This window comes from Eumetopias jubatus, unplaced genomic scaffold (assembly GCF_037043125.1).
Source record: "Eumetopias jubatus isolate StellerSeaLion01/CBP00866 unplaced genomic scaffold, mEumJub1_p1.0 scaffold_17, whole genome shotgun sequence".
Lineage (NCBI taxonomy): Eukaryota > Metazoa > Chordata > Mammalia > Carnivora > Otariidae > Eumetopias > Eumetopias jubatus.
In genome coordinates, this window is record NW_028274823.1 from 86,169,685 (window position 1) to 86,190,876 (window position 21,192).

General features: G+C 38.2%; 1 pseudogene; it reads left to right on the forward strand.

The window, feature by feature from the left end:
• The first annotated feature begins 11,527 nt into the window (after positions 1-11,527).
• LOC114210263 (small ribosomal subunit protein eS4, X isoform-like) lies at positions 11,528-12,328 on the forward strand (annotated as a pseudogene).
• The last annotated feature ends 8,864 nt before the right edge of the window (positions 12,329-21,192 follow it).

A 21,192-nucleotide genomic window follows, 5' to 3' on the forward strand; every position in this document is an offset into this window, starting at 1 on the left:
ATAACCCGGGGAAACACCTGTGTGCACAGTTCCCTTGAAAAGGAAGCAGGAAAGGGTCGGACCTAAATGAGAGTTGGGCCATCTTGGAGTGTATGGGCCACAGTGGCTCTGGGGACAGAAGGGGCAACGGGTGGGGTGGGGGAAGGGCAGAGCAGGGTCTCCAAGGAGCCCTCTTCGGGGTGCCCACTTCCAGGTGCCTCCAGAGAGGGGCGCTTGCAGGGAACCCACTTAAGGGAGGGGACACTCTGGGGTGTACACTAACGGGGAGCCACTTCCAGGGAACCTGCTTCCGAGTTGGTCGCTTCCACAGGGGGGCATTTCTGTGATACAGGCACTTCCGGGCGGGGGGTCCACTTCTGGGAGCCTGCTTGGTGAGGGAAGGGGCACTTCCGGGGTACCCACTCGCGGGGGTTGCATGGGCTGGGAGGAGCTACGGTGCACACAAGGTGCCTGTGGGCAGCGCCTGATGCGCTAGAGGGAAACTGCCGGGGCAGATCCCCGGAAGACCACTAGCAGGTGCCCGGATGCAGGGGTGGTCGGGGAGGCACTAATATCTACGGAGACCCCAGGCCCAGTGCGCATGCGGGCCATCAGACACGGCGGCGCGCGGGAACACCTCGGGGCGCACGGGCCCGCTCCCGGATGATGACACCAAGGACAGACCCTGGCTGCGCGCCCTGGCCATGACTTGGTGGCGAAAGGCTAGAGCCTTTTGTCTTACCGTTTTACTGAAAGGAACTGAAAAATGGTGAAACAAAAAAGTAGGAAAAAATTAAACTTGTGGGCAAAACCCCCAAGAAAAACAAAACAGAAGAAAATACACAACTCTCCCACCTGAATTAATATAATTTTAAAAAGGAATCTGCGGTTATGAATCCACCATTTAGATATTTGAAATAGAAATAATAGGGAGATTAGAAATAGGAGCCAAACAGACCTTGAGAAAACTGAAGGAAATGATCATTTCCACTCAGAATTTATGACTAAACTACAAAGCTGCCAAGAATAGCACAACTGGATGTACAGAAAAGGAGAGAGAAGAATAAATAGAGCCGAGACCCTGAAAATGAAGCAAAGAAGGAGATAAAAGCAATCAGAGAAAAGGACAAAGGAAATTTCCCACCCTAAAAAGGAAGAGAACTTAAAAGTCCAGGAAATGTTCATGGCATAAGAGATGTTCGTCATGTGCATATGGACATGGTGCTCCGCGATTCTGGTAAAACTGACCTATGCCCGCTGGAGGACACATCAGCAGTATTGTGGAAAAATACCACCCCCCCCCCCCCAAGTACTCTTAACCAGTGAACTAAAGGACACATTTTCTTCAACGAAAAGTTGATTGGAAAAATGTAATAACTGTAAATGGGTGTAAATCACTGGAAAAATACAAATCCACGAGTTCATAGTGATCATATAAAAACACGGCAGGGGTCGGGAGAAGAAGAGGAGGAGGAAAACAAAAACATGAAACAGAAAAATAGATAATTCACGGAAAAGAAATAAGCTTTTACTATTCCTTTTTACAAAGAACAGCATTTTATCCCTAGTTAATGAGAGAAGGTACCTCTCAGAAGAAGGCAAACTAACGTATTTAGATGGAATGATAGAATTAGAAAAAAATCACCATTTTGTAACCACTTATCAAGTCATTGATTAGGTTTTGGGACAGGACCATTATAAGGTAACAAAGTAAAACAGCACAGGCTTCTTGCTAATATCTATGGAAAAACTTTAAAGTGAGTGAACACATCCCATAATACTTTCTTAGGAAAGAAATACAAATCGACCTAACTACTAGTGGGACAACATGATATGGGTTTAATTCATCTTTAATAAGATGAATTAATTAGTGTATAATAGGATCTATGAATTCGTCTTGTCAAAAATATATAATCTGAGTCTAATCTAGCTTCTAGATTTATCTTCCAAATTATAGGAAATTGAGGGAATGAAAGAACAAGACACATAAAAGACACTAAGAGGAAATAATCAGATAAATCAAAAATATCCTACAAGAAAAATTACCTGGTTGTCATGGGAAAATGAAGTGAATTGGCTGCTTTACAACAAAGAGACTAAGGAGAAAATGTCATATCCTATCAATACGCTGATCCCCATCCTGACGTGCATTAGTCAGGCCCAAAGGTGAGGCGATGCTTTCTGGACATAGTGCATACAGGAAGACTGGCATGACGCAGTAGTGGTAATGGTCTTTTTGTCTCTGAAAATTGGTTGTTTATTTAGACCTGAGACAGGGCTTGGTCCTATGAACTTTGATTTGCTCTTCTTGTTTTCCACTTCCTCTAGAAAATGCTCTATTTTTTTTTTTTTTTATGTTATGTTAGTCACCATACAATACGTCACCAGTTTTCGACACAGTGATCCACGATTCATTGTTTTCGTGCAACCCCCAGGGCTCCACGCAGAACGTGCCCTCCTTAATACCCATCACCGGGCTAACCCATCCCCCCACCCCCTCCCCTCTAGAACCCTCAATGTGTTTCTCAGAGTCCCTCGTCTCTCATGGTTCACCTCTGCCTCCAACGTTCCCCCCTTCATTTTTCCCTTCCTTCTCCTAATGTCCTCCATGGTATTCCTTATGTTCCACAAATAAGGGAAACCATATTTGGTTCCTGCTTGACTTATTTCACTTAGCATGATATCCTCCAGTCCCATCCATGTTGATGTAAAAGTTGGGTATTCATCCTTTCTGATGGCTGAGTCATATTCCATTGTATATATGGACCACATCTTCTTTATCCATTCCTCTGTTGAAGGGCATCTCTGCTCTTTCCACAGTTTGGCTATTGCGGACGTTGCTGCTATGAACATTGGGGTGCATGTGGCCCTTCTTTTCACTACATCTGTGTCTTTGGGGTGAATATCCTGTAGTGCAATTGCTGGGTCATAGGGTGGCTCTATTTTTAATTTTTTTTTGAGGCACCTCCACACTGTTTTCCAAAGTGGCTGTACCAACTTGCATTCCCACCAACAGTGTAAGAGCGTTCCCTCTTGGCCACAACCTCTCCAATATTTACTGTTTCTTGCCTTGTCAGTTTTTGCCATTCTAACTGGTGTAAGGTGGTATCTCAATGTGGTTTTGATTTGAATTTCCCTGACGGCTAATGATGATGAACATTTTTTCAGGTGTCTGTTAGCCCTTTGTATGTCTTCTTTGAAGAAGTGTCTGTTCATGTCTACTGCCCGTTTTTTGATTTGATTATTTGTTTTTTTGGTTGTTGAGTCTGAGAAGTTCTTGGATACCAGCCCTTAATCTGTAGTGTCATTTGCAAATATCTTCTCCCATTCTGTGGGTTGCTTCTTTGTTTTGCTGACTGTTTCCTTTGCTGTGCAGAAGCTTTTTATCTTGATGAAGTCCCAAAAGTTCATTTTCGCTTTTGTTTCACTAGCCTTTGGAGATAAATCTTGAAAGAAGTTGCTGTGGCCAATGTCAAAGAGGTGACTGCCTATGTTCTCCTCTAGGATTTTGATGGATTCCTGTCTCACATTGAGGTCTTTCCTCCATTTTGAAAATGCCCTAGTCTTGAATTACTTGAATACGAATGACTCTCCCTTCTGTAGCTGTACATTGGACCACTCACCTGAACATCATTAGGTTCTAATATCACCTTTGTCACTGACTAGCTAGGCAAACTGTGCCCAGTAAATTTAATTTGTGCCTTAGCCCTATTACCTATAATGTAAAAATAAAAATATCAGAGTAATCTATCTCATTGAGAATATTTTAATAAACTAATAAGGGAATATATGAAAGATTCTGACATCTGTGAAATAATATACTTAAGATGATTTACTCAGTGGTCCCTAAGGCATATGGACATATAAATTTCCCTCATTGAGATGGACACTATTTCACCAAGGTGCCAATAAGCAAACTACCTCTAGAGAGGGCCAATAAGCAAAATTAATGCAGTTGAACTTGCGACCTATGCTATGTTCTGCAGTTCCATTGTAATTTGTGGTTCTGGTTTGAGTCAATATGTATGTAATCAAGGAAGATAAGTAATACCCAGCCTATTTTTTTTCCATAAGTAAATTAAATAATAAAAAAGAGATGTCTTTTGGCAACCCACTGTTAGGAAGATGTTATTGGCAATGACAAACGAGCCTTAGAAAAATAACTATATAATTAAACCTTATACCTGCAGTAAAATATATGACTGAATGCCTTTTTAAAACCATTGCTCCATTACAGTAAATTCAGTTATCATAAACATTAAAAAGGCAAAATGGAGCCCGTTTTTGAGGGTCTATACAGCAAAGAGGGCAATATATCTATGATGGTATGTATCTGTGGGCTGGAACGTTCCAGAAACAGAATACAGAACATCTTACCAAACAGAGCCATACACATTTCAGGCTAGTCACTTGGAATTTAAAACAGATCTGATTCTGATGTTATGCTGTGCTTAAAACAAAGCAACAGAGTAACAATAACAAAAAATACAACCTTTTTTTTTTTTTAAGTTACAGGAAAGAAAACCATAATCTTTCTCCATGAAAAATATACACATGAACATCTGAGGGGGATCTAGGCTTGGAAATTAGATTCCAGGTCAAATACTTCTGAATATGGATTTTTACCCAAGATGACAACTCTAATTTTATTTCACAAATTTAAGATAATACCATCTTTCCCCCCATACTAATTACCATAGATGTATGGAATAGGTTCTGTGAATTTCATGCTAAATTGTGGCTCATGATACCCAGCAAAACTAACTAATGTTTTTCAGCGAAGGTCCTGGCTAGTTTGTAATCAAAATAGTATCTTGGGGAGCCTGGATGGCTCAGTGGGTTAAGCGTCCAACTCTCGATTTCAGCTTGAGGTCGTGATCTCAGGGTCATGAGATCCAGCTCTCAGTGCAGTGCTGAGTCTGTTTGTCCCTCTCCCTCTGCTCGTCCTGCAACACTCTCTTTCTTTCAAATAAATAAAGTCTTTAAAAATAATAATAATATGTTGAGACTCGAGGATTCTAAGGATGTTTTCAGGATTCCTTTTTCTCAGGTTTGGTATTTTTGGCACCCCTGCTTTCCTTAGCTGTCACCATAATTCTAGTCTCCCTTTCCAGGGGTTGTAGGTTTTTCTAAGATTTTATTTATTTAACAGAGAGAGACACAGCGAGAGAGGGAACAGGGGAGTGAGAGAGGGAGAAGCAGGCTCCCCGAGAAGCAGGGAGCCCGATGCGGGGCTCGATCCCAGGATCCTGGGACCATGACCTGAGCAGAAGGCAGACGCTTAACGACTGAGCCACCCAGGCGCCCTGCAGGAGTTGTAGGTTTTAAAGGGAAATTCTCCTGAAAAGTTCCAGGGGCAAAAAAAAAGGGGGGGGATAAAATAAAATATTGGCATAACCATCCCAACACTGAGCAAGAAAGGAATAAGGGCTGCTTTTTGACCCAAGGTGTTTGTGCTGGGTTGGGCAGAAGTACGATGCTATTTCCTCATTATGGGAATGATTAAGAGATTTTGATGATATTCATCTTCTCATTTGAGATTTGCTATTTTGGCAAGCCATACATGGGCACTGAAGTACAATTAGTGAAATTTCTATATAGTAATCTGCATATAAAGAAGGTATTCCTGACCACTTTAATGAAATCAGTCGGGTTGAGCTCCTGATCCAACATTCTGACTAAAATCCCTGCATATTATTCTAGGATTACATTTTCATGGCCACTTTGGCTCTGAGTTTCTAGATCTCACTAACATTTTATTTCCCACAACATTGTCTTCCTTTTATTCTGTGGCAACTCTTGGTGGATATTAACCAGTGTTCGTCGTTCACTTCCCAAAACAATTCATGCAAGGCATTTGACTGAAGACTTTTTTTTTTTGACTGAAGACTTTTAAGTTGAAAGATTTGTTTACCATCCAACACAATAAACAATATAAAAGTGAAAAGTAAGCAGCACTCTATTTAAAAATCCTTCAGCTACCAATTACAAGTTATCACCAGCCACGTCTTTACAGGACCCTAATCTAGTTGGGTTGCTAAATTATTCGCTCCAATTTAATACCCTTTCAATTCTCCTGTGCAGATCAGTTTATCTTTTACACTGCACTCTTTCTGGGTCTGATCCCTCATAAATGTGTTTGTAAAATAAAGTGCCAGTAATGCTAACTCTAAATGTTCAGAATCCCAGAAGAACTGGGAAGGAATTTAGAATGTATCTTTGACTCAAATCCCCCAAAACACTTAAAAAGTATTAGTAACCTTAATCACTTTTTGTACAATTTTTTGCACTTTGCCATTATAAGAACAGAAGGGAATAAGATCGGTCTGAAAAAAAAATATGATCGGTTTTTCCATGGCCCCTCTGTTTCCACATGTCCATTAATGATCTAGAGGGTTGCAAACATTTTGGAAAGCATGTGGCCTCACTGTATCCGTATGCAGATCCAGAAACAAAAAGGGTCTGGTCCCTTTCCAATCCACTGCACTGCAAAGATGCAAAAGACACTGAGATGCTTTGAAACATTTAAAAGACAAAATCGTGCTAATAATATCACTGATGGGGATCTCAAGGCAAACCTGGGAAGTAAGAGGTCATTTCTTCTGGGGCTTAAAATTATGTTATTTTTCTATTGAGGTCAAGTTCTGAACAGCAGTAAAGCTTTTAATTCCAATTCCCCTTACCCAGGAGGTGAGAAAAGTTTTAACAACCTTGGGGACCACTAGGAAGGCACTAATGAATGATAATTTATTCGCAACAGTCAGAAGAGCAACCAACTCTGAGACAATGTTACAACTTCTGTAACTTTTGCAAACACTTAGGAAAGGTGGTGTTAATTTGTAGATTAGGAATATTTAAAGTAACATTTCATCTACCTTTGATAAAGTCAGGTTGTGCTAGAAACCTAGTACAAGAGAATATTAGCTACAATACACACATGAAATATGTATAGATAGATCTAAGTATATTCACTTTCGGTCATGACCCATTAGCAGACAAGGAATCCATTTACTATATTTTAGAACAAAAAAGTATAGAAATTATCAGCATGCACTTCACAAAGATTTATGAAACTTTGCTTCATTTACATACGCTTTTACATTGTTTTGCTGTGTCTTTTGAGAGCTATATGAATGTTTCTCCATACCACAACCATATTCCAATTCAAAAATTTTCCCCGGGGGGGTAGTCCTAATTAAAAACAGTTTTTCCTGTGAATCTACAGTAAAATAAACTTATTAACATGATTTCACATAACTCTAAGTAGCTTACTCATGAAGAACTATGTCAAAATTGTTAAGATCACAACATAGTAATACTGTGTCTTTGTGTGTGCATACTTATATTTATATACAATATACCCACATATGTATATACATACACTATAGTATTTAATATATGTGTAAACATCATAGATGCACATACAGCACATATAATATGTATTCTATATTCTATAATATATAATTGCATGCATATATAATATATATTTTATGTGTGTAGGTATATATTATACATAATATATGTGTATATACACAATATATATGTAGTACATAAAATATATTTTATATATGTATACACTATATGTAATATATAATTATATGTGTTATATACATAATATGCATATTAGAATGAAATGAGACATAAAATAGGGATTGAAAACACGAATCATTAAAGGATATTCTAGCGGCGCCTGGGGGGCTCAATCCGTTAAGCATCTGCCTTTGGCTCAGGTCATGATCTCGGGGTCCTGGGATCAAGCCCTGTGTCGGGCTCCCTGCTCAGGGGGGAGCCTGCTTCTCCCTCTCCTTCTCCCTCTACCTGCCGCTCTGCCTACTAGTGATCCATCTCTCTCTCTCTGTCAAATAAATAAATAAAATGTTTAAGAAAATTTTTTAAAAAAAGGATATTCTAAAGGAACATGGTCAGCAGCATTCAGTGACTACTTAGACTTTGCTGACTTGTGATTGTAGGAGAACAAGAGCTGGATTACTAAGTAAATCCAGGAAAATTTGTTCTAGGCTATGTTTGGTAGAAAGATAATATGGCAGGCTAGAAAAATATATTGAAGGAAGAACTGAGCTTTTATTGTTTGATTGGTTGTTTTTTTTATTTTTTTGCTTTTCACATATTTTTTGAGACATTATTGATACACTTTAGATTGTACCTACTTTAAAGCTACCACTTGATAGATGTCAACAGATGTATAACCCTTGGAACCATTACCACAATCAAGACAATGATGACATTTTTTACTCCAGAGTTCCCTTGGGTGCCTGTGGAACCCCTCCGTCCCTTTTCCTTCCAGTTGCTTACATACCCACCCCCACCTACATCCCCAGATACCCACTGACCCGCTGTTGCTGTGGAATGGTTTGCATTCTCTTAGAGCTATATATGAATGAAATTAGTATGTTTTCTTTGTTTAGCTTCATTCACTTAATGGGATTATTTTAAGATTCATTTAATGTTATTCTGAATATCAATAGATCTTTTTTTAAAATTTCTGAGTAATATTCCATTGTATGGATATACCACTATTTGTTTATCCATCTACCTGCTAATAGGGCTTATACAATACATCCTTACTTTACCACAGTCTACTTTTGAGTGACATTTTACCACTGCACATACAGTATTATAGTAATTATAATATAGTATACTGACAATTCCCCATTTCAGTCTTTGTCATATTTTTTCACATATCTTACTTCTACATATTTACCTGTACAAGAGCCACAGTACACTTTTATTATTTTTACTTCAAAGAGTAAAATCGGGCGCCTGGGTGGCTCAGTTGGTTGGGCGTCTGCCTTCGGCTCAGGTCATGATCCCAGGGTCCTCGGATCGAGCCCCGCATTGGGCTCCCTGCTTGGCGGGAAGCATGCATCTCCCTGTTCCAGTCCCCCTGCTTGTGTTCCCTCTCTCTCTGTCTCTCTCTCTCTCTCTCTCTCTGTCAATTAAATAAATAAAAATCTTTAAATAAAAAAAGTAAAATCAATTAAAGAGATTTTTTTTAAAAGAGAACAAGAAAATCTAATATACTTCCCACATATTTACAATTTATGCGGCTATTCATTCCTTCGTACAGATATAAACTTCTATATCGTGTTTTTATCCTTCTACTTGAAAGGTGTTTTTAAACATTTATTATTTGTCTTTTATATCGATCTGCTAGGGGCAAGTGAGTGTTTAGTCACCTTTTATTTTTTCTCTTCCCTTCCCTTCTCTTCCCTTCCCCTCCCCTGCCCTCCCCTCCCTTCCCTTGTTTTCTTTTAGTAGGCTCCACACCCAGCATGGACCCCAAAGCAGGGCTTGAACTCATGACCCTGAAATCAAGACCTGAGCTGAGATCAAGAGTCAGACACTTATGGGCACCTGGGTGGCTCAGCAGCCAACTCTTGGTTTTGGTTCAGGTTATTATGATCTCAGGGTCCTGAGATTGAGCCATGTTTTGGGCTCTTCACTGAGCATGGTGCCTGCTTGGCTTAGCTCGCTCCCTCTCCCTTTGCTCCTCCCCACCACTTGCACTCTCTCTCTTTCTCGCTCTCAAAAAAAAAAAAAATAATTAATGAATGAATAAAATAAAAGTCAAATGCTTAACTTAGCCATGCAGGCACCTCAGTCACTTCATTTATTTTTATTTTTATTTTTTATTTATTTATTTTTTTAAAGATTTTACTTATTCATTTGCAAGAGAGACAGAGAGAGAACAAGCAGGGGGAGAGGCAGAGGGAGAGGGAGAAGCAGACTTCCCGCTGAGCAAGGAGCCCAACGCGGGACTCCATCCCAGGACCCTGGGATCATGACCTGAGCCAACGGCAGACGCTTAACCATCTGAGCCACCCAGGAACCCAGTCACTTCATTTTTTAAAGATATTCCTAAGAGTCTAGTCTACAGATAGACAATTGTTTTTCTTTCAGGATTTTTTTTTAAATTTTTTTTTAGAAAGGGAGACAGAGAGGGGGGAGAGGGGAGGGGAAGAGGGAGAATGAGAGAGAGAATCTCAAACAGGCTCCACACGCAGCATGAAGCCCAATCTAACAACTCTGAGATCATGACCTGAGCTGAAATCAGGTCGGATGCTTCACAGACCAAGCCACCCAGGCGCCCCTTCTTTTAGGATTTTAAACATAATGTAATTTTTCCATTGTTTTCTGGCTTATATTGTGTCAAATGGGATATCTGTTTTCATTTTATCTGTAACTGCTTTACTAAGATTGCTTTTAGGCTTATTTTTATCCTTGGTTTTGAGGCATTTCAGTCTGATATGACTTGTTGCAGTTTTGTGTTCCTCATAGTTGGCATTTCTTGAACTTCTTGAATCTATTGGTGTATAATTTGCATTAAATTTGGAAAGTTTGTAGACAATATTTCAAATTCAAATTTGGAAAATCTGTAGACATTATTTCATGAAATATTTTTTCTGTCTCTCCTTTTTCAGGTATAGCAATTACAAATGGCCACTTGATAGTATCCTAGAAGAGTTCACTGATGTTTTCTTCTTTGTGTCTTTAGTCTTTTACCTCACCGTTTCATTTCAGATAGTTTCTATTTATTCTATCTTCAGTTCCTCTGGACTTCTCTTTTACAGTGTTTAATTTTCTTTCCAATGTCATCCTAAGTATTTTCCACTTCATATTTATCATGCTCGAGTTTTTCTCCACCATTCTGTACGCTTGGAATATAATTCTACCAACTGTTTAGTGTCTTGTCCACTACTTCTATCATATTTAAAATCTACATGTCAATTTCTATTAATTATTTGTTTACTATATTTTGAGTTATAATTTCTTACTTCTTTGAATACCAATATAATATTTCATTGAATACCAGACACTATTCTGTGTTTTACCTTGCTGAATCATGGATGGTTTTATATTCTTCTAAATGCTTTTCAGCATTATTCTAGAAAGCAAGCACAGAAGTTAGAACTAGTGTGATTTTTTTTCTAAAATGGCTTTTATATTTGTTAGCTGTGTCCAGAGCAGTGCTCAGTGTAGGACTAATTATCCCCACTACTAAGATAATATCTTCCTGAGTATTAATTATCTCCACTACAAGGATATCCTTTTCTCGTTGTTGGTTTTTGTTGTTTTGTTTTGTTTTCTTTGTTTTAGAGAGAGCATGAGCAGGTGGAGAAGGTGAGAGAGAATCTCAAGCAGACTCCACACTCAGTATGGAGCCTGACACGGGGCACAATCTCACGACGCTGAGATCATGACATGAGCCGAAATCAAGATTCAGACACTTAATGGACTGAGCCACCCAGGCACCCCTAGGATATCCTTCTGAGTACTCTAAGTTATGCAGATTTTTTTTTTTTCCCATTCTGGAAATTAGAGTTTTCCACTTGGCTAGTTAGAACATGAACTATCCTTGGTTCTGTGTGAGCCCTGAGAAGCATTCCTCTGTTCTTTTCAGGCTCTTTGCATAGCCTCAGGGAGTTTCCTCATAAGCTTGTGCCAGTCAATATTCAACTTAAGACGTAGAGAGTACTCTACTCTCTTTTCTTAGGTACCAGAAGGAGGTGGTTCTCTTTTTGTGCCTAGCACAGCCGTGGCTCATGATCCCCAGAAGCATCTGAAGTGTATAGCATCTCCAAAGCATTGGATGCCAAATAAACTGACCAGTGTGTTTGTTCTTTCTCCATCTACTGGTCCTCATAAGCTAAGAGAATGTCTCCCTCTCATTATTTTCCTAAGGAACAGACTTAATAATGTCCCAACATGAGATGAAGTAAAGATGATCTGTATGAGGCATTTTATTAAGATTGATGGCAAGATCTGAACTGATACAACCCACCCTACTGGTTTTATGGATGTCATCAGCATTGTCAAGACTGAAAAGAATTTCTGTCTGATCTGTGACAACAAAGGTCACTTTTCTGTTCATTCGATTACACCTGAGGAGGCCAAGTATTAGTTGTACAAACTGAGAAGGAAGTTTGTGAGAACAAAAGGAATCCCTCACCTGGTAACCCGTGATGCTGGCACCATCCACTCTCCTGATCCACTCATCAAGGTGAATGACACCATTCAGACTGATTTGGAAACTGGAAAGATTACTGATTTCATCAAGTTTGACACTGGTAATCTGTGTATGGTGACCAGAGGTGCTAACCTGGGAAGAACTGGTGTGATCACCAAAAGAGAAAGACAACCTGGGTCTTTCCATGTAGTTCCCATGAAAGATGCCAATAGCAACAGATTTGCCAACTGGCTCTCCAACTTCTTTGTTATTGGGAAAGGCAACAAGCCATGGATTTCTCTTCCCTGTAGAAAGTGTATTCACCTCACCATTGCTGAAGAGAGAGACAAGAGACTGGCAGCCAAACAGAGCAGTGGGTAAAATGGTCTCTAGGTGACTTGATTGGAAGTCTTTATACTTAATTAAAGATAATACAGAACAATTGGGGGTGGGGGGGGAAGACTTGGAGAGGACTCCAAATCTCAGGAGCCATCTCTTTGGAAAGCTCTTTTCTCTCCAGTCCTCTGTCCTGTGAACTCCAGCTGCCTTAACCTTCTTAGCCACCTATTTCTGTCCCTTAATCTGAATAGAATGTCCCTTAATCCAAAATAGCCAGGCTGCACCTGGGTTACTCCTCAACAGTACAGCTGGGAAAGTCTCTGAAGACCAAATCTCAGGGCAGTCATCATGCTCACTAATCTCTTTTCTCTCTCACAGGAATCCCTGCCCTAACCTCCAATATCTGAAAAGTATTGTTTTATATATTTTATTTATTTATCTTTGTTGTTTTCTCCTGTAGGAAGGAAAATTTTGTATCTGTTATACTATGCTGGCTTGAAGCAGAAATCCCCCAGTGACGCTTTAATTTTTCTAAGGGATTTTTATTGTTTCCCTGTAGGGAGTGCAATGTAAAACCTTTCATAACTTTCCATGAAATCTTCAGTAAAATAATCAGTAAATAACAAACTGTTGATATAGTAAATATATTTTGAGAAGGTACAGAGACTCTTAGTCCTTCTTCAGTAAGTAGGAAGTGGATACAACTTCAAATGGGCAAGAACTTTGCTTGTTTATCAGCACATCCCCAGAATCTACAACTATGTTTGCATATAGTAAATAGTAGGCACTTAATAAATGATTGCTGAATAATGTTAGGATATTGGCTAACGAACTAAATATGTCCATTAAGATATATAAGCTTTTCTGCTCTGATTTCTAAATATAACTTGTCAGCATGTTCTGTAATTTAGATTAATTAAGAAGTGTTAAAGTGCTTCATGCCTACATTTGGTATAATTGTCAAGTTAATAAACACACCCTGCTTCTGTCCCCCAGACATTACTAAATTCTTGATGTCACTAATAATGATAATCAAGAAGGAGAACTTTGTAGGTCTTCTGAGAAACCTCTTTAGTTTCAGTCTGTTAGAACCATTCTGACAAATACTGCTCATAAGCCTTTAGGAGTAGAAAGCTCTACTTTTATTTTAAACTGTATAGAGAGAGGACTTCAAAATATGCCAATTACAACATTTCATGACCTTGTGACATTCTAAATCACAATACCATCACTTTTAAAATGTGTTTGATGTGAGTTATAAAAACACTTATACATTTTTACCTAGTAAATACAGTTCTTGGAATTATTTTAGGAGGGCAATGGTATCATGGAATCAATAATAATGTAATATATTAAAATGATAGAATTTCTGACAGAATACTATCCCATTATTAAAATTATATTGTGACTGCTTTGTAGGCACATGGAAGAACCCTATGATTAATAAATTAAGTGAAATGTATAGAACATGAAAACAAATTTATTTATTTATTTATTTATTTTAAAGATTTTATTTATTTATTCATGAGAGACAGAGAGAGAGAGAGAGAAAGAGAGGCAGAGGGAGAAGCAGGCTCCCAAGGAGCAGGGAGCCCGATGCGGGACTCGATCTCAGGACCCTGGGATCACGACCTGAGCCAAAGGCAGATGCTTAACCATCTGAGCCACCCAGGCGCCCCATGAAAACAAATTTATGACACTGTGGTAAAATGTGTGTGTACATCAAGGACAATTAGAAAGGAGTGCAGAATAATGAAAACGTCTGATTTGTTAAGGTGGATAGATGGTGAATAATTCTTTATACAAAATACAGATTTAGAGAAAGAGTTGCTATACAAAAGGCTATTTGCAGCTCAAATATCTATTGTAAAGCCAGGTTTAATTTGGATCACATTTGCAAATATGGAACATCAGTTTTCACTCCTTAAAGTCTTTCTCATATGTTTATGTATGAAATTAAATATTAAACTTTTTCTAGGCTATGTGAAAATATTCACATTTATAACCCAAGGGGAAATGTAATTTTCATCTGGGCTTGTGGCATAAGAATACTCATAATTTGTTACTATTTTGTACAGTTAGTTCTTGGGGGCTTTGAGACCCTTATTTTATGCTCCTATTCCAGCATCCTCTAATCATGGATACTGACAGCAGTTTCAGTACTGCTCAGTGTTAGTACAGGAAACAAGGGTGACTAGCCAAGCTTCACTATTGCTCACACAAGCAGACTGCTGAAGTGAGAGAATTAGGGCTAATTTAAATGAAATGTGTACCTTGTCTCATGTGAAGGGAGTGTAAACCTTACTGACATTGTGACAGTTACAATTATCTAAGGGAGTGAGTAACTTTCGATTGCCAAGCTACATCTTAAAAATAGAAGCACACTCTATTGAAAAACAAGGACCCCAAACAGATGTGTACACATTCACACTCACACACACACACACACACACTCACACACACTCACACACACAATAGGAAACACCCTGGCTTGTGGGATACCCATGCACACAACACATATATTTGTAAGGGCAAAATAAATACCCCTAATGACTAAATTAACATCTCTAAGAATCTCTAAGACTCTAAAATGAAAATCAGTTCCCAAATGATCAAGTTATGAGATAAATATGCCACTTTTGCAATTTTCTTCTAAACCAGAACATAAAGCAAAGAGATCAAATGAGGATATGCTGGGACACTCCTAAATTACACACACACACCCCAAAGGGACAATGGCATAGCCTGGAGGTTAAAATAAATTTCTTTCCCATGAAAATTGCACATATTAATTTAACAGTCTTTAGTAAAACTCAATGAACACAATTCCGCTATCAAAGTCTTACAAAATTCAGCCCAGGATACTCAACTAGGAAAACTCCATTTATATTGATACTTTATGTCTGTAAAATATGTTAATATTTTAATATGAACTAAATTATATATACATATGTGTGTACATATATGTATACATGTTCATATATTCATACCTGCATACACATACATCATCCTGAAAAATGACCTTATACTCAAACAGTACATAAATGATATCCCAATGCACCCTGTTTCTTTCATAACATTGAAATCCCCTGACCTTCTATTCCTAATGAAATGCTTCCTTTGAAGTCAGCAATATAAAAATATATTTCCATCAAAATCCTTCAGAGTTATAAAAGGTTGAATAAGTTCAGAATTCTGAGCAGACGCCAAGGACACACCATTTAACGGAGTTTTTCCTTTACCATGTAATGCAGTATCCTCAAAATACTAAAGTTAATGCTGTACTCTTAATGCATATGGAAAATAAATATGAATTTGAGAAATCTTTTTATACATATTCATTTGGTTTTCAGGTGAATGCTAATTCTTGGGTTTTTTGAAGATTTTATTTATTTGAGAGAGAGAGAGAATGAGTGAGAGAGCAGGAGTGGGGGAGGGGCAAAGAGAGACAAGCTGACTCCCTGCTGAGCAGGTAGCCTGAAACGGGACTTGATCCCAGGACCCTGAGATCGGGATCTGAGCCAAAGGCAGATGGTTAACTAATGGAGCCACCCAGGCACCCCTTAATTCTGGTTTTTATAGTGGATTCAGGATTGACAAAATTCCAGAACACAAACAGAGGAATGCAGCGTCACAGAATGTCTAAGTGAGATCTCAGGTCCCACTTCACACTTCGCAGAGCACCCATCTCCTTAGCTGCAGGCATTTCTTTTGGAAACCCCCTAAAAATGACTAGTTCCATCAACAGATATTGTGAGCACCCATTACATGCTGAGCACTTTCTTTTGGGCATACAACAATGAGTTTTTGTGTGTCAAAACCAGGAATGTCTCCGATATAATATCCTTGGGTCTATTTGCTTCTTGTTCAGAAAATAAATGCCGTAGGGGCACCATTATTTCATATGTTGATCATTTGGGAACCGGTTTTTATTTTAGATTTTTAAGATATTAATGTAGTTATTAGGTGCCTATCAGCAGGGAATCTTAGGTTCATTCCTTGATCACTGTGTGATCTTGTACAGATTATACTTAATTCTTCTATTTCAATGATTACTTATATGAGTCTTTCATAGAGGTGATGAGAAGAGTAAATATATGTCTATATCCATATATCTATACATAAATATGCCATTATATATTGATAAATACATACGTTTATATACATACTTGTACATAAAAGCACTTAAGAGAGCATAGTTACTATTTTTTTCCTACTATTGTCAGGATCCAGTGGAGTCATAGATGTGTGAACTAGCTATGAAAATGATGTGTGGTAATGGTTCACAGTGGCCATGTGGAGAGCCATGGGAACACACAGCAGAGGCGCCTAATGGAGACAAGGTGCATGGAGGGATGGGCAGTGACAGAGGGCCTCCTAGAGGAAGTGACTAAAGCGATGAACACCACAGGTAACTAAAAGTTAGTGAGGAAAACAGAGAAGGGCAGAGAGAGAGAAAGGGGAGGGGAGAAGACCTCCCTTAGAAAAAGAGGGGCAAGAACCGTGTGGCCAAGTGTCTTCCTTATGCAAGACATGGTTTGACGTAACACGCAGGGGAATGGAACTGAAATTTGAGTCTGCCTGGAAAGCCACCGTGCAGCACATTTAAAAGGAAAAAGTTTAGGAAACATAAGGTATGTCATGAATTATTTGGAGATTTAAAGAACTTGGAAATTAGCACACTAGGGATCCCAAAATGACTAAAGTTGGTTATGTTGTCAGTTCCAGGGTTTAGAATCCAAGTTTTCTGGAATGGCATTGTCCTTAAGTTGAAGTGAAATGTACATGATGATTCTGTATCCCCCAAATCATTTCTTTCACCCCTGACTGCACCAGGGAGCTACTCGAGTGTACAGAACACGAGATTACTTTGAATTGAGCAGTCTCCCAGCCCAGTCATCATCTCTTCAAAATTCGGAGAACACTGTGTCAAGAATTCACTAAATCACCACCATTGATATTTGAGAAGTCAGAATAAAAGTGCTAAAATACTAGAAGATGGAAAATACTAATTACTTTCAAAGGAGGAAACCCAAATATCTGATCTAGTCTTAAAATCAATCCCAATATTGGTTCTAGAACTATTTGTTTCAGGGATATTAAGAAACTATCTGGAAAGATACACACTTAAAACTTGCACAGCTGCAGAAAATAAGTGACTACAGATTGAACTCATTTACTTCTTAAATAGGGTCAAGAGATTAGGAAATGAGTGCACAATGGCCCTTATGGAGATGATATTTATAATGGTTATTTGTCACAAAAGTATTTGATAAATTCTTGTAGAAACATAACTATATAAGCACATGTTGGTGAACATAAGGACATCTGGACTAATAATTTTAAGAAGGATAATTTTCAAAGTACCTAAAATATGCACAATTTCAATCTGTAATCCTTCCTGGCCATTCACTACATGTATCTCCTCACCCTAGTTCTTTTCAATTCTTATTACCTATGACCAGAGTTAAAGTTTAGAAAGCATATTAATCATGTATGTGAATGTATTTTAATAAATTATTTTTTAGAAAGCCTAAATGCAGGGCGCCTGGTTGGCTTGTCAGGTGAGTGTCCAACTCTTGGTTTCCACTTGGGTCATGCTCTCGGGGTTGTGGGATTGAGTCCCATGCTGGGCTCCACAGTCAGTGGGGAGTCAGCTTCTCCCTCTTCCTCTGCCCCTTCACCTACTCATGCTCTCTCTCTCTAGTAAATAAATAAATAATAAATATATAAATAAAAATCTTTATTTAAAAAAAAGAAAACATAAATGCATTAAATGATAAAATCAGGATCCAACCAAATGTGTTAGGGTGAAACCATAGACTGATACTGATAAAAATAAATGTAGTATATAGACCAATATTGCATTCCACACTCAGCTCAAGTGAATCAGGTCAGAGTAAGGGAATCTAAGATTAGCAATTACGCCCGTGAGGTGAGAGTGGGGATTCAAGTTGAAATTTTAGTAATAGTAAATGAGTTGACTATGTATGTAACAGATGCAAATCATGCATGCTAAAGGAGTGTTTAGAATAACGGTAGAAATAATAAATAATAATAATGCCTAACACATAAGTGCTACGGTAAAATTCACAGCTATAAGTTTATGAGTTAAGTATAATCATTATCCCCATTTTACAGGTGAGTAACCAGGCACAGAGAGATTAAATTAAGCCCAAGTCACACAGCTAATGGGCAACAGAGTAACTTGACTCCAAAGTCACTGCTCTTCAGCTGAACACTACATTTTTAAAGAGAAAAGGAACATTCAGAAATGACTGGTTATGGTAATAACGACAGTACTCGAGATATCCATACTCGAAAGGGAGACACGACTTATGGAAGAAATTACCGAAATCCATAGCTGACTTCCAACTCTGAATAGCTCTCTTGGGAAAGAGGCTGGACTGGTTTCTATGGCTCCAAAGGGAGAATAGGAAATAAAAAAGGCATATTTTTAACACAAGTTAAAAAAAGACTTCATCATGTAATGGCTGCCTAAGATGGGTTTTGGTTAATGATATATACAACTGCAGAATTACAGGGTTCGAGGGATGAAGTGTAGCTAAATCCACCTTCAGTAATGGTGTTGATATTTTGTACGATATTTACTGTTTGTAAACAAGGGGAATTGCCCTTCATACACTCTAAATTGACTGTTGTCCATCCACGGTAGATCTGAAACACCAGCAGTCAATCTATTTCAAAAGGGGCATTTATGCGCTCAGAAAAGCCAGTTTCTATGGCCCGAGTGTAACATTTGCATATATCTACATCTAATTTTACTTGATGTACTTTCAGTTCAGCTAATGAAGTTAAGGAATCTACACTCTTTTTTTTTGTTTTTCTTTTAAAAAATATTACCGGGCAGAACATTCCTTATTATATGTCATATGTTATGCTATCAAGTTCGCACCAGTTCCCCTAAACAAAGAAAATTCTTACTTATTCTCTGCATGTTCCTCTCTCCTTCTGTCATCTGTGATTAGCAACACATTTAGGCTGCCTCTTTGTTCTAAATATCTGGATAATTAACTGTCCACCTTCCATTTTTAACTATGAGTTTGACCTAATGTAGACATTAAGAAACTCACCAGTTAGTCCCATTAGGTCTGATACATTCTGAGTACTTTCTTATGTACAATTATCACTTCCTCTTCTTTGTTAGCATTTTTATTTAACTTATTTAAATATACCCTAAATTAAATTTATTCTAACGGCATTATCCGAAAAGGTAATTACTAGAATTTGTGCATATCAACATTCTACTATGGTGTGCCATAAAAGCCTTAAGTTTGCTTTTTCAGAGTAAGGAGACAGTATATTTAAAGAAATGAAAACCTACTGACTGCTCATAGAAACAAAGTGCGCTCTCAGGGCGCCTGGGTGGCTCAGTCAGTTAAACGACTGACTCTTGATTTCAGCTCAGGTCATGATCTCGGGATCATGGGATGGAGCCCCAGGTCAGATTCTTCACTGAGCAGTGAGTCAGCTTCTCCCTGTCCCTCTGATCCTACCCCTGCTCACATTCTCTCTCTCAAATAAATAAATAAATACTTACAGAAGAAACAAAATGAGCTCTCTTCAAATATGAAATGAACATGTATCTTTTATTATAGCCCAAATCCAGCTGGGCCATCTTGGAACATGTTTCAGTCCATCAAAGCCTTCAAAAAATAAACACATAAAAAAATATATGACATTCAAATTGGACTCCAGAAGCCTTGAAGAAAAATGTGTCTGCATCAGTGGGGAACATAAAGGAGATTTAAAAAGTAATAACCTATTAAAGATAAGTATTAAACATGAGCTTCAGACAATTCCTCTCCAGATGAATTTCTTCTTCCCAAAGTTTCCCACCTGTAACAGGAAGAGGAGTCTCCAGTTCCCCTTCCTCCCACTGATGTAGTCCCTTTATGGGCATGTTGTTCACCAGTGAAAATTCTTTTCTGTTTGCTCATCCATACGACTCACCCACACTGTGATGACTATAGATCTCTACCCTCATTCACCTTGTTCACTACCCTACTGCCTGGCACATCCTGATGGACAAAATTCTTTATCCTGGAAAATTCTATAAAGAGGTATTTGCAAGTTACCACTAGGAATTCAGCTATTTTTATATCCTGAAAACAGCTATGGCATTTCTACTGCCCGTGACACACAAATCAGTATCTGCCAAACCATACTGGCTAACGTTTCTAAGTGGTAGGGCTAATTCTCGAACAAGCCAAAATCTCAAGAGAACTGATAACTAAAAAACATAAAACCATTTTTAAAAAGTTTCTTTTGGAAGCCTTGTCTAACTGAAAGACATATTTCTTTTGTCAATAAATTCTCCATTCTTCCCAGAGAATCATGAGAAATAATACCATGATTAGCTAACCAAGTTTTAGAGTTTGTTGGTTTGTTTCTTTTGAACAGTTATTCATTTTGCTCAACACTTTGGATTCATGAATGATCTTCTCCTTACCCCTAAGCTGATTTTAAAAAAAGAATAAACAATAGCAGAGACATGAAGAAGGCATGTTTCAATAAAGAACTGCAAAATCCTAATAATCTTGAACATTACTGTGATTTTCATATTCTCAAGACTGTTGCTCAAAAATGAGAGGCATTACAGACACAATCCTACGGTTAAGGCGCTTAAAAAACACTGGCGAGAGACTAAACAATATATTTTTTTAAAATTCTAATTAAGCCAAATGCTAACGAGCAGCATAATTCCAAAGCAATACAGCTTCAAGAGGAGACAAAGACTATAGCAAGCCTGCTGATCAAGCAAAGCATTGACACATTTTTCATTCTGATAATGATTGGAATTCAGGGTGTCACTTGAAAATAAATATACAATTTCCTTGGGCTTTGACAAAGATCCTAAAATGATAATGATGACCACATGTGAG